The sequence below is a fragment of the Protomyctophum parallelum genome (genome assembly GCF_964188405.1).
Source record: "Protomyctophum parallelum genome assembly, chromosome: 18".
In the NCBI taxonomy this organism is placed as follows: Eukaryota; Metazoa; Chordata; class Actinopteri; order Myctophiformes; family Myctophidae; genus Protomyctophum; species Protomyctophum parallelum.
The window spans coordinates 44,259,478-44,273,067 of NC_139716.1; the positions used below are offsets into that span (position 1 = coordinate 44,259,478).

General features: G+C 44.6%; 1 long non-coding RNA gene across 1 annotated transcript in view; it reads right to left on the reverse strand.

Annotated features, from left to right (window-relative positions):
* The window catches only part of LOC310875298, a 38,337-nt gene extending 26,306 nt beyond the window's left edge, over nt 1-12,031 (reverse strand). The window contains exons 1-2 of the long non-coding RNA XR_014570634.1: nt 11,103-12,031; nt 11,030-11,057 (exon numbers count right to left, since the gene is read on the reverse strand). This is a non-coding gene — a long non-coding RNA (uncharacterized lncRNA). The remainder of the gene's footprint in view (nt 1-11,029; nt 11,058-11,102) is intronic.
* Nucleotides 12,032-13,590: the final 1,559 nt, after the last annotated feature.

The following is a 13,590-nucleotide window of genomic DNA, read 5'->3' on the forward strand; positions in this document are numbered from 1 at the left end:
CCTAATGGTACCGACATCATGGTATCTCTCCTAATGGTACCAACATCATGTTGTCTCTCCTAATGGTACCAACATCATGTTGTCTCTCCTAATGGTACCAACATCATGTTGTCTCTCCTAATGGTACCAACATCATGTTGTCTCTCCTAATGGTACCGACATCATGTTGTCTCTCCTAATGGTACCAACATCATGTTATCTCTCCTAATGGTACCAACATCATGTTATCTCTCCTAATGGTACCAACATCATGTTGTCTCTCCTAATGGTACCGACATCATGGTATCTCTCCTAATGGTACCAACATCATGTTGTCTCTCCTAATGGTACCAACATCATGTTGTCTCTCCTAATGGTACCAACATCATGTTGTCTCTCCTAATGGTACCAACATCATGTTATCTCTCCTAATGGTACCAACATCATGTTATCTCTCATAATGGTACCAGCATCATGTTATCTCTCCTAATGGTACCAACATCATGTTATCTCTCCTAATGGTACCAACATCATGTTATCTCTCCTAATGGTACCAGCATCATGTTATCTCTCCTAATGGTACCAACATCATGTTGTCTCTCCTAATGGTACCAGCATCATGTTATCTCTCCTAATGGTACCAACATCATGTTATATCTCCTAATGGTACCAGCATCATGTTATCTCTCCTAATGGTACCAACATCATGTTATCTCTCCTAATGGTACCAACATCATGTTATCTCTCCTAATGGTACCAACATCATGTTATCTCTCCTAATGGTACCAGCATCATGTTATCTCTCCTAATGGTACCGACATCATGTTGTCTCTCCTAATGGTACCAACATCATGTTGTCTCTCCTAATGGTACCGACATCATGTTGTCTCTCCTAATGGTACCAACATCATGTTGTCTCTCCTAATGGTACCGACATCATGTTGTCTCTCCTAATGGTACCAACATCATGTTATCTCTCCTAATGGTACCAACATCATGTTGTCTCTCCTAATGGTACCGACATCATGGTATCTCTCCTAATGGTACCAACATCATGTTGTCTCTCCTAATGGTATCTTCTTTACAAACATTGCAACAAAGCTGGTTAGCAAACTGCCCTCCCACTCTGGGCGTTTTGGTGTAGAGCACATCACAGCCTTCTACAAAAACCTTGGTGTTTGTAAAGATGATTTTAAAATGGCAATGGTAACAACCGAGGAGGTACTTAAAAAACTGAGTGCCCTCCAACCCCACAAGGCCACTGGCCATGACAATATTCCCTCCAAATTTCTCAGAGACTCAGCCTTTTCCATAGCTCCAGTCATCACCCATATAGTTAACCTCTCCATCAAACAGGGACAGGTCCCCCAAGATTTTAAACTGGCCAAAGTAACCCCCTTGTACAAAAAAGGGAGTAAATTAGAACCCGGCAACTACCGCCCTATTTCTATTCTAAGCTCCATCTCGAAAGTGATGGAAAAAATAGTCTATGAACAGGTTGAAAAGTATCTTGCCACTAATAAATTGCTGTACGAGTTCCAATCTGGTTTCAGAACATCCCACTCCACTGACACATGCCTCCTCTATTTGAGCGACCACATCAAACACGAGGTGGATGCTGGAAAATACTGCGGCATGGTCATGCTGGACCTCCAAAAGGCTTTTGACACCGTGAACCACTCCATACTGGTTAACAAGCTTAAAGCTATTGGTTTTGATAGCACATCAGTGAGCTGGATGCAATCCTACCTGGAGGGGAGAGAACAGATGGTGGAGGTGAACGGAACACTGTCCCCTCCCCTGCCAGTGAGCTGTGGCGTCCCACAAGGAAGCATACTAGGGCCTTTACTGTTCCTAATTTATGTTAACGACATGACTTCAGCTTGTGACTGCAACTTGTTCCTGTTCGCAGATGACTCAGCACTGCTGGTCTCGGACAGGAACAAACTGCAGGTTGAAAAGACCCTCAGCTCTGAACTCGGTAGAATCTGCACCTGGCTCGCTGATAACAAACTATCCTTACACCTGGGAAAAACTGAATCCATCCTCTTCGGATCAAATAGTAAACTCAGCAAGGCAGATGGCTTCTTGGTTAGAGTGGGTGACAATATTATCACACGAAAAGATGAAATTACCTACCTAGGTTCCATCCTGGAGGCCAATCTTTCCGGTGATAAAATGGCCACCAACGTAATCAAAAAAGTCAATCAAAGAACAAGATTCCTTTACAGGATCTCCTCACTGGTCAGCAAAAACACCTTGAAGACCTTAACAGGAGCCCTCGTACAAGGTTTCTTTGACTATGCATCCACCTCTTGGTACCACAGCACCTCAAAGGCCCTTAAAACAAGGCTCCAGACCTCTCAAAACAAACTGGTCAGGCTCCTACTTGGCCTCACCCCCCGAACCCACCTCACCCCTGCCCACTTTGACAGGCTGGGATGGCTTAGGGTCGACGACAGAGTACAGCATCTTGCAATGGGTCTGGTCCACAAGATTCGATACACCACCAAGATACCCATGTACCTGTCTAAATACTTCCTTAATGTAAACGAAGTCCACACCCACAACACCAGAGGGAGTGCAACAAACCATGTACAACCCAGATTCGGCACAAACAAGGGACTAAATTCTTTTCGCTCCTATGCCACCAAAATGTGGAACGCCCTACCAACAGTCATTAAGACATGTGAATCCCTTGACTCCTTCAAAACCGCTCTCAAAGGGCACCTACGGATGGCTGCAATTCGAAACTGGCCTCTGTAAAATCTGAATCCCCCCCACCCCCCCACCCCATTTTCCCTCACTGTATATAGTATCTTTTCCCTTTTTTGCTTCCCATATGATGAATTCCTGTTCTGTTCTTTACCTACAGAGAAATGTCTATTTGTATGTCTCTAAATGTTTGTATGTCTTTAAATGTTTTGATGAATTGAACAATGTGGACCCTGTTGTAAACAAGTGTAATGCTTAATTGGGTCGTCCACTCACAGTTGACAGTCTTTGTATTGAGTTTGTGCTTAAAATGTACTGTAAATTCTACAAACTGTTAATAAAGATTTCAATCAATCAATCAAAAAACCAACATCATGTTGTCTCTCCTAATGGTACCAACATCATGTTGTCTCTCCTAATGGTACCAACATCATGTTATCTCTCCTAATGGTACCAACATCATGTTATCTCTCATAATGGTACCAGCATCATGTTATCTCTCCTAATGGTACCAACATCATGTTATCTCTCCTAATGGTACCAACATCATGTTATCTCTCCTAATGGTACCAGCATCATGTTATCTCTCCTAATGGTACCAACATCATGTTGTCTCTCCTAATGGTACCAGCATCATGTTATCTCTCCTAATGGTACCAACATCATGTTATCTCTCCTAATGGTACCAGCATCATGTTATCTCTCCTAATGGTACCAACATCATGTTATCTCTCCTAATGGTACCAACATCATGTTATCTCTCCTAATGGTACCAACATCATGTTATCTCTCCTAATGGTACCAGCATCATGTTATCTCTCCTAATGTTACCAACATCATGTTATCTCTCCTAATGGTACCAACATCATGTTATCTCTCCTAATGGTACCAACATCATGTTATCTCTCCTAATGGTACCAACATCAATATACAGCGTGGATGGAATTGTTGAACAAAACCTTACGCAAGAATAACAACAATATCTCAACAAATGGTGGTTCGGTTCCGTGGCTCAAATGCAGAATAGAATAATAATGGTATTAAAGCTAAGGGTTGAAACCGCAGACTCATCATTCTTCTCCCACAGAAAGACAGAAGCACAAATAAATAATAAATAAAATGTCCAGCAGCTCATTTAGACGCTCTCCTCGCTGGCCTCGTTAGTGTTGTGTGTGTGTGTCCCCCCTCCCTCCCCCTCCCTCCAGAACTGGTGGGTCAAATTGAACAACCAATATGTCCATTTGAAGCTATGATTCCCTGCTTTCACATGACATGAAAAAATGAAAAAATCAATGACTTAGCCTCAGTCAGAATCTGTCTTTTATTTCAGCCTCACACCCCATAGCCCCATTCAATTCAATTCAATTCAATTCAATTTAATTCAATTCATTGTGGGCTTATGGTAGGGGAAATAGCCAATAGTGCGCTTTTGCACAAAATAACACCAGGACCTCTTAGGTGGGGACGTAACAACTACAAATAACACCTGGACCTATTTGGTGGGGACGTAACAACTACAAATAACACCTGGATCTCTTTGGTGGGGACGTAACAACTACAAATAACACCTGGACCTCTTAGGTGGGGCCGTAACAACTACAAATAACACCTGGACCTCTTTGGTGGGGCCGTATAACAACTACAAATAACACCTGTACCTCTTTGGTGGGGACGTAACAACTACAAATAACACCTGGACCTCTTTGGTGGGGACGTATAACAACTACAAATAACACCTGTACCTCTTTGGTGGGGACATAACAACTACAAATAACACCTGTACCTCTTTGGTGGGGACGTAACAACTACAAATAAAAGGTAAGAAAGCCTTCTAGTATGGATTTATCCTTTAACAGCGTGCACGCGCACACACACACACACACACGCCCTCTGGTATAATCATCAGGAGTAAGCCACGCTCCCTGGCGTCCCGTGCTATTGGTCATTAGCAGAGGAATGGATTTAACACGTCGACTAGTTAAGACGCTTTAACAACAAAAGGTTGAGAAACAAAGAGAAATGTTAAACGCCTTTCGTTGCGGACCGCGACCTCGGCCACGGCACCAACCTGCGGCCTCACGGTTTCAGACGGTGTCTTTGCTCGTGGACACTTTGCCAGGAGGAGGAGGAGGAGAAGCCGGGGGAATCGACGCGTTGTGAGCTTGTAGATCGGCTATTTTCAGCATGCGAAAGAATACTGGAATTTGCGCGATGGCAGGCTCTCAAAAATCTGAGAATCGAGATCTCAATAATTTGTTATTCAAATCACTTCATGGGGCTTCAGTCCAACGGAGGCTCTCCTACATAGACTTCTATTGGCTTCAGTCCAATGGAGGCTCTCCTACATAGACTTCTATTGGCTTCAGTCCAATGGAGGCTCTCCTACATAGACTTCTATTGGCTTCAGTCCAATGGAGGCTCTCCTACATAGACTTCTATTGGCTTCAGTCCAATGGCGGCTCTCCTACATAGACTTCTATTGGCTTCAGTCCAATGGAGGCTCTCCTACATAGACTTCTATAGGCTTCAGTCCAATGGAGGCTCTCCTACATAGACTTCTATAGGCTTCAGTCCAATGGAGGCTCTCCTACATAGACTTCTATAGGCTTCAGTCCAATGGAGGCTCTCCTACATAGACTTCTATTGGCCGAAGAGTGACAAATAAGTCCTGGACCGGAAGTTTACAGAATGCACTGGACTTTAATGACCTTAAATCCCTTTATTTTAGATTGTTTTTTTATTGCGAACGCAGTGAGCCACTTACTATGACAGCAAGGGCTGAATGTCTGTGTGTGTGTGTGTCTGTGTGTCTGTGTGTGTGTCTGTGTGTCTGTCCCGCTGTTACACCACCCGCCCGCCACCAGAGGGCGCAGCTGTAGCACACACACACACACACACACACACACACACACACACACACACACACACACACACACACACACACACACAGGGCGCAGCTGTAGCACACACACACACACACACACACACACACACACACACACAACCACACACACACGAGCTGCGTTCGCTTCCCGCGTTTGCGCGTCTTACTTGTTAATAGTACAACGATAAACATTACAGAGACTTTAGTTGTCACTGTACTTTAAAACAGTTGTCATGTTGCACACATGCCTAAAATAGCTTATATTTGCGCCGGCCCTCGTTGAAAACAAAACAATGTATTTCCAACTCCATCTTGTCAGTTTTCTGCCCCCTCATGTCGTGACTCTGTCTTACTCTATGACTCTGGTCTGTGCTATGTGTAAACCTCTTTAGAGCTTATTGCACCCTCTCTACACAGCTCCACTGTGGGTAAAGTACAAGAAGGAGAGCTTATACGCAAACTGCAAGTAGCCTATAATGACTGTCTTCGTATCCTGTTAAAAAGAACCCAGGAGCACTAGAGCCAGTGGGCTTTTCTGTTCATTGGGTCTCACTACGTTCATGGCTCTGTTGAGGAACTTGACATTCAAATTCATGAGCAGGCTGGATCGCTCACTGAATGGACTCATTGGTCAGATGACAGACCCAGGCCGTAGTTCTGTAAGGTACACTTCTACCATCAGAGGACACTGAATGGACTCATTGGACAGATGACAGACCCATGCCGTATAGTTCTGTAAGGTACACTTCTACCATCAGAGAACACTGGCATGAATGAGTGCCTCGCCTAGAGTAGTAACCTGTGGGGCTGGGGAAATGTACTGTATTTTTATTTATTTTTGTATTTGTATTCTCGTATATGTGATGTACTGTCTTACCTTGTGGGCCTGTAATAAAGTTTATATATGTATACTCTATGACTCTGGTCTGTGCTATACTACTATGGTGAGGCAGCTTTTTGCTTCTATGGCCCAACAGCCTGGAATAAACTTCCATTCGAGCTCAGACACGCACCCTCTGTAGACATTTTTAAATCTCAACTCAAGACTCACCTCTTCACCCTTGCTTTTAGTTGAGTTTTACTATGCACGTTCCTACCCTGCCCTGACTGATTTGCTGCATGTGGTGTTTTTATTTGTTTTTATTTATTTTATGTTCTTATATTCAATTTTGTTCTCTGCCATTGTTCTATCATTTTAACTACTTGTGTTTTATTGTATTTTATTTTTGTGTCCTGCCCTGTGAAGCACTTTGAGCTGCATTTATGTATGAAAAGTGCTATACAAATAAAGTTTATTATTATTATACTGGAGGGTCTGGTAGAAAACGATACAAACTTCCTCTCCGTTATAACTTCACTGTGTTTACCGTTCTGAAGCCCCTCAGGGCGGAAACAAGGTCTTTCCGCTCTACGACTGACGGACGACGACTGGACTCTTTTTTTGCAGCGACACTAAACATTACTTCCGGACGGACGGTGGAAAGAATGATGAGAATACGTTTTTTTTTTTCTTTGTTTGTTTTTCACGAGAGCCCCCCCCCCTCTCTCTCTCTCTCTCTCTTCCTCCAACGGGGTCCAATTAGCAGCGCTGCAGACTAATTGGACCCCGTTCGTTAATGGGAGGTTCCCCCGGCAAGCACAGCCACACAATGAGCAGGGTTTCTTTTTAGGTCCAATTAAAACCCTGAGGCTCCGTCGACGAACCCGAGACCTCTGTGCCCCCCCCCCTCCCCCTCCCCCCCGACAACAACAACAAGACTGCATTCAGTCTGCCAATCAGCCAATCAACTCTGGACTGAAACTTATGTAAGCATTCTTTATTTCAATTGTTTTGTCGGGTGAAAAAAAAAAAAGAAAAGAGCGTGATGTGCTACTAGCACTGAGAGGTAATATTCACAGCTGCATTAACTTAGAGGGGAAAGTAGTAGCACACACACACACACACACACACACACACACACACACACACACACACAATGATTTAATTGACCAGACATAACAGTATTGTTTGTTAGCCAATAGCTTGTGAACAAGGGGTACTAGTCCATATACTAATATGTTTTATGTACGCATATTGAGCCATATATATATATATATATATATATATATATATATATATGGTATCTGTCCGAAATTCCAACACAGCAAAAATAGCAGATCTACAAGCTCAAAACGCGGCGCATTGTGTTACTTCTAACACAGAAAGGTTAGAATTATGGAAATAAGTGCTTTTTGCCCCGACAGCAATGACACACGCGCACACACACACACGCACATGCACACACACACACACACACACACACACACACACACACACACACACACTGAACTCCCAACGTGCGCAGCCTGATGACTGTAAGGTATGGAACTTAACGCCTCTTTGATAAACGCCTCCTTCTGTGTGTGTGTGTGTGTGTGTGTGTGTGTGTGTGTGTGTGTGTGTGTGTGTGTGTGTGTCTCTGTGTAGGAGTAATTGTTTCCAGAGATCCTACTAGACGTGCGTGTGTGCGTGTATACGTGCGCATGCGTGTGTGTGTGTGTGTGTGTGTGTAGGAGTAATTGTTTCCAGAAGTCCTGTTAGACGTGCGTGCGTGCGTGCGTGCATGCGTGCGTGCGTGCGTGCGTGTCATGGGGAGGGAGCAGGTTTTGAACCTTACATGTCATAGTCAGTGTTGCCAGGTTTTGCGAGAGAAACAAGCAATTGGGTCAATGAAAACAAGCCCAATAGAATAGACTATGAGCACTGTATAAAATATAAACCTATACATACACAATAACGGCTATTTGGAAAATAGCTGACAAGCTGACAAATAGCAGATCTACAAGCTGAAAAGCTTCGCAGCGACAATGTAGGCATTCATCAGACACTCTAAATCCAGAGCGATTTACTGTAAGCCCAGGAAATAATTCCCAATGCATTTTTCCTCATAGACATTTAACCCATTCTGACCTGAGATCAGATTCTATAAACGTCTTCTACATCCTGACAGTTTTCTGATAAAGCTATGTTTCTATGTCAGTCGTTCTTCGATTTTTCAAAAAATAGCAGACCTACAAGCTCGTATCGCGCCACTCGGTGGCGCGATATGAGCTTGTAGATCTGCTATTTTTAAATAGATAAAGCATAACATGATGCTAACACCAAAATGGGTGCCCGGTCAGAATGGGTTAAAAAAGAAAAAGTATTAATTTAAAAACCTTTTAAGCGTCGTACGAAGACAACTCGAGTTGCGACAAATCATGACAACAAAGAAAATAAATTGGGCCAAACAAATACGCATATATTATGTTTTATGTGCACAGTTCAAATAAATAGGCTATGGTTATTTTATTTGGACAATATAACGGTCTGAAAAGGTAGAGAATAGATGCAACTGGACTATCAATAAATATCTGAAAACCAAAACTACTGGACATGCAATAATATGCTGTGTGACAGACTGGCTTTCAAAAGGTGCCTTTTGTTAAAACCATTATGACCTTTTATTTTTTACACAGACCTTCTTTCTGTCTGTCTGTCTGTCTGTCTGTCTGCCTGTCTGTCTGTCTGTCTGTCTGTCTGTCTGTCTGTCTGTCTGTCTGTCTGTCTGTCTGTCTGCCTGCCTGTCTGTCTGTCTGCCTGTCTGTCTGTCTGCCTGTCTGCCTGCCTGTCTGTCTGCCTGCCTGCCTGCCTGCGTACTAGCTGTGACAGAGTTTCTTTCAGCAGACAGACAAGTTTGTCACTAGCCACAATTTGCAACACTCGGTTTTTTTTAGAATGGGAGAGTTGCAATGCCCTCCATTGACTCTCCATTCATCCAATTTGCGTTTGTGATCTGCTTGTCTTAAACGACATTAGACTCACCAACATTGCAGCTGTAGTCCAAGCTTGAATTATCCTCTTTCAATCTGCAAAGTGAGTGTTTCATAAAAATCCACCGTAGAAGTGTTATGAGCTATACTTTCTGTCAAGACATTCTGTGCAGGTGATTATTTTTAAGTGTTGCAGTTTGGAAGCACTCGTTTTTAAGGGGTCGCGCTGCTGCCTCCTGCATTATGTGCAAATGTGAAACAGTTGGCACGCAGGGCCGTTCAGTGACTTACGACGAGTGCTTCCAAACTCCACCACTTGAGAAAGAATCACTTGCACAGAATCTCTTGGCAGAAAGTAGCTCATAACAACATGTCTATGGTGGATTATTATGAAACAAAAGCTCGACAGATTGAAAGAGGTTTAATTCAAGCTTGGCCTAGAGCTGCAACGTTGTTTAAGACAAGCAGATCGCAAACGCAAATTGGATGAATTAGGGAGTCAATGGAGGGTCTTGCAACTCTAGATTCATCCCTTTATAAAATAATCTAGAGTTGCAAATTGCGGCCACTTTGTCACTAGTAGTAGCCTATAGTGAATTGTCCTGATTTAATTACAGACTAATTGGCTTCTGATATCTCACTGACATCTCACTGACATCTCACTGATATCTCACTGATATCTCACTGACATCTCACTGATATCTCACTGACATATCACTGATATCTCACTGATATCTCACTGATATCTCACTGATATCTCACACGCCATCAACTGATTTCATAGGACATTAGCAGACCTGGCTATTGATTTATCGATTGATCTGTGGTTATTTCAAATGAAAGCACAACTCAATACAGAGACCGGACTTCACACTGGTTTACAACAGGGTCCACCATGTTCAATCCATCACAACATTTAGAGACGTACAAATAGACACTTTTAGCCTATATAGGCTATCACAAAAAAAAAACAGGAAGTCATCATAAAAGGAGGTAAAAAGGGAAAAGATAATATACAGTGAGGGGGGGAAGGGGTGGGGGGGGTCTTATAATAATAAGCCACATATAGTATAACCAACACTGCGTGCACACACACACACGCACACGCGCACGCACACACACACACACACACACACACACACACACACACACACACACACACACACAGTAGCCTACTGGTCTGTCTAGGCGCATTGTGCCAAGCGAACACACTGATCTGGCATTGCAACACGTTCACGTGTGGCGTGGAGAAGAAAGTCTGCTTCAATACGTGCACACACACACACACACACACACACACACACACACGGTCGTCTAAAAAAATAAAATAGGCCTAACAATGTTTTGACAGTCAGTTGTTCTCATTAACTCATTTGTATATTACATAAAACATATGTTCATTTTCAACGACAATATTGGAACAAGACTGTGTGTGTGTGTGTGTGTGTGTGTGTGTGTGTGTGTGTGTGTGTGTGTGTGTGTGTGTGTGTGTGTGTGTGTGTGTGTGTGTGTGTGTGTGTGTGTGTGTGTGTGTGTGTGTGTGTGTGTGTGTGTGTGTGTGTGTGTGTGTGTGTGTGTGTGTGTGTGTGTGTGTGTGTGTGTGTGTGTGTGTGTGTGTGTGTGTGTGTGTGTGTGTGTGTGTGTGTGTGTGTGTCTCACCATCCATCGCCGGCTGTGGGACCATCACCTCCAGGCTGTGTGGTTGGTTCATCGCCGGCTGTGTGACCAACACCTCCAGGCTGTGCAGAAATCCCAGCAGGCAGAAGAAATGAAGCAGCAATCCGTGTGTCGCCAGCGGCATGTTGTTGGCTCTACCGGCGACAAGCGACATCACCACCACCATAGATATCACACTGTCTGGTCTGTGTTCACACAGAGAGCGACGTACGCGAAATCAAATGCAGCGATTCATCAATCAATCCGGTCTCTGGTCCTCCACAGTCTGTGAATTAAAGAACCGCCGGATAGGTTTGCAGACACAATACGTGTTATCCTGGCGAGGATATGATGAGGATGATGATGATGATGGTGGGAAAATAAATGCGTCTTTATACGCTTAGTCGCTTACCGTGCGCAACGAGCGAATCAACTATAAGGTGCTGTAAAGCCTGTTGTAGTCCGAAATTAAGAAGGTTGTTCAGTTCTCACACCAAACCAAAGAAAGGCTCCTCCACATCCAGACAAACCGTCCAGAGAGCGGTCAGTCCAGCTCTGCAGCCCCCGGGGTTTGGGTGTCTGCCTGGCGGCTAGTGCTGCCTCCTCTCTGCGGGGTTTAGGTGTCTGCCTGGCGGCCACTGCTGCCTCCTCTCTGCGGGGTTTAGGTGTCTGCCTGGCGGCTAGTGCTGCCTCCTCTCTGCGGGGTTTAGGTGTCTGCCTGGCGGCTAGTGCTGCCTCCTCTCTGCGGGGTTTTGGTGTCTGCCTGGCGGCTTACTGCTGCCTCCTCTCCGCGGGGTTTGGGTGTCTGCCTGGCGGCTAGTGCTGCCTCCTCTCTGCGGGGTTTGGGTGTCTGCCTGGCGGCCACTGCTGCCTCCTCTCTCCGCTCTAGTGTGGCTGATCCATGTATGTATGGAGGCTCAGTTGAGTTGTGTCTGCCGGCTGTTAGCAGCTCAGCAGGCTGCTGCTGGTGGAGGAGAACAGCATCAAAGCTACGCTACTGTAGGGTTTGTTCTAATCCTCCTCCTCCTCCTTCTTCTTGCAGAAACAGATCTGGTGAAGGTTTGAAGAGAAGGAAGAGCAGGGGAAGAAAACTGTCGCCTCGACGCTGTGTTTGTTTAGCGTTCTCTCACTGAGGAGGGCTGCTCGGAAGGAATGAGAGAGGGAGAGGGAGAGAGAGAGAGAGAGAGAGAGAGAGAGAGAGAGAGAGAGAGAGAGAGAGAGACTCCCAGCCAGCCACAGCAGTCCTCCCACCTCTGTGTGTGTGTGTGTGTGTGTGTGTGTGTGTGTGTGTGTGTGTGAGAGCAGAGGACTCACGCACGTATAGTGCACGCGCGCACACACACACACACACACACACACACACACACACACACACACACACACACACACACACACACACACACACACACACACAGCTGGCTGCGTGTGACGTCGACAGCATCCCCCCTCCCTCCCCCCTCTCTACTAAAAGCATTGTTTTATAATTTAGCTTTTTATTTTTTTATAGCAGTGGTTATCAAACTTTCTCACCCCCCACCCACCCCCCAGAAAGAATATATTTTATAAAAATGTTTGATTTCAAAGCAGCATTGATTTTGACAGCAACATTTTAGATTTTAAGTTTTTTAGTCAGTCTTTTGTTTTTAGTCGACTAAATGTCATGATATTTTAGTCGACTAAATCTATAGTTGATGTATTTTGGCGGGGCTTGATGCCGTCGAAATGAATGATTTTACACTTGCTGAAAATATCTACAAAAAATCTACAAGCTCACAACGCGTCACATATACTGGATCTCTTGTCCACTATAGTCCCTTCCTAACATTTTAAGTCTAGTTTTTATGTGTTGACGAAATTGTCAATATAATATCAGTCTCAGCTTTAGTCATCATAGTTTTCATTTAGTTTTCGTCAGTGAAAAAAAAGGTAGTCGACGACGAACAGTTTTCCTCATAGTATTAGTCGACGAAATCAACACCGAGCGTCAGAACGCAGCGCCCAGAGCTTCTATAGTAGCCTACCACTGGTGGTACTTGAGCCCCCTCTGCTGGTACACAGAGGAAAGTGGAATGAAACATTCTGTTGTCCCTTCTGGCTCCAAAACTATGGAATGCACTTCCCATCACAGTCAGAACTGCAGCCTCACTCCCAATCTTCCGCCGTAGTCTGAAAACCCACCTCTTCAGACTCCACCATGGCCCGTAGCACTTGCCCTAGCCTCGTCCCTTAGATAGCACTTTATGTAGACAAAGGCCCCTTTTCCACTATGGGGTGGAACCAGAACCAGAACCAGAACTTTCCAGGACCCAGAACTACCAAGAACCATGTGTAGTTCCAGAACCAAGTTCTGCTTCCGTTTCCATATAACCAGAACCCAGAACCTGTTAAGTCTGCCCCCCCCCCCCCCCCCCTATTCCCCCACTGCTGAGTAGCTCGGCCGGCAGGGCCCCCTCCCCCTTGGCACGGCCGGGGGGGTCCCGGAATACAGAGATATTCATGTTTAAATAATGACTGGTTATTATTCAACAGTGGTGGAAAGTACCTATGTATATAGTATTGTACTT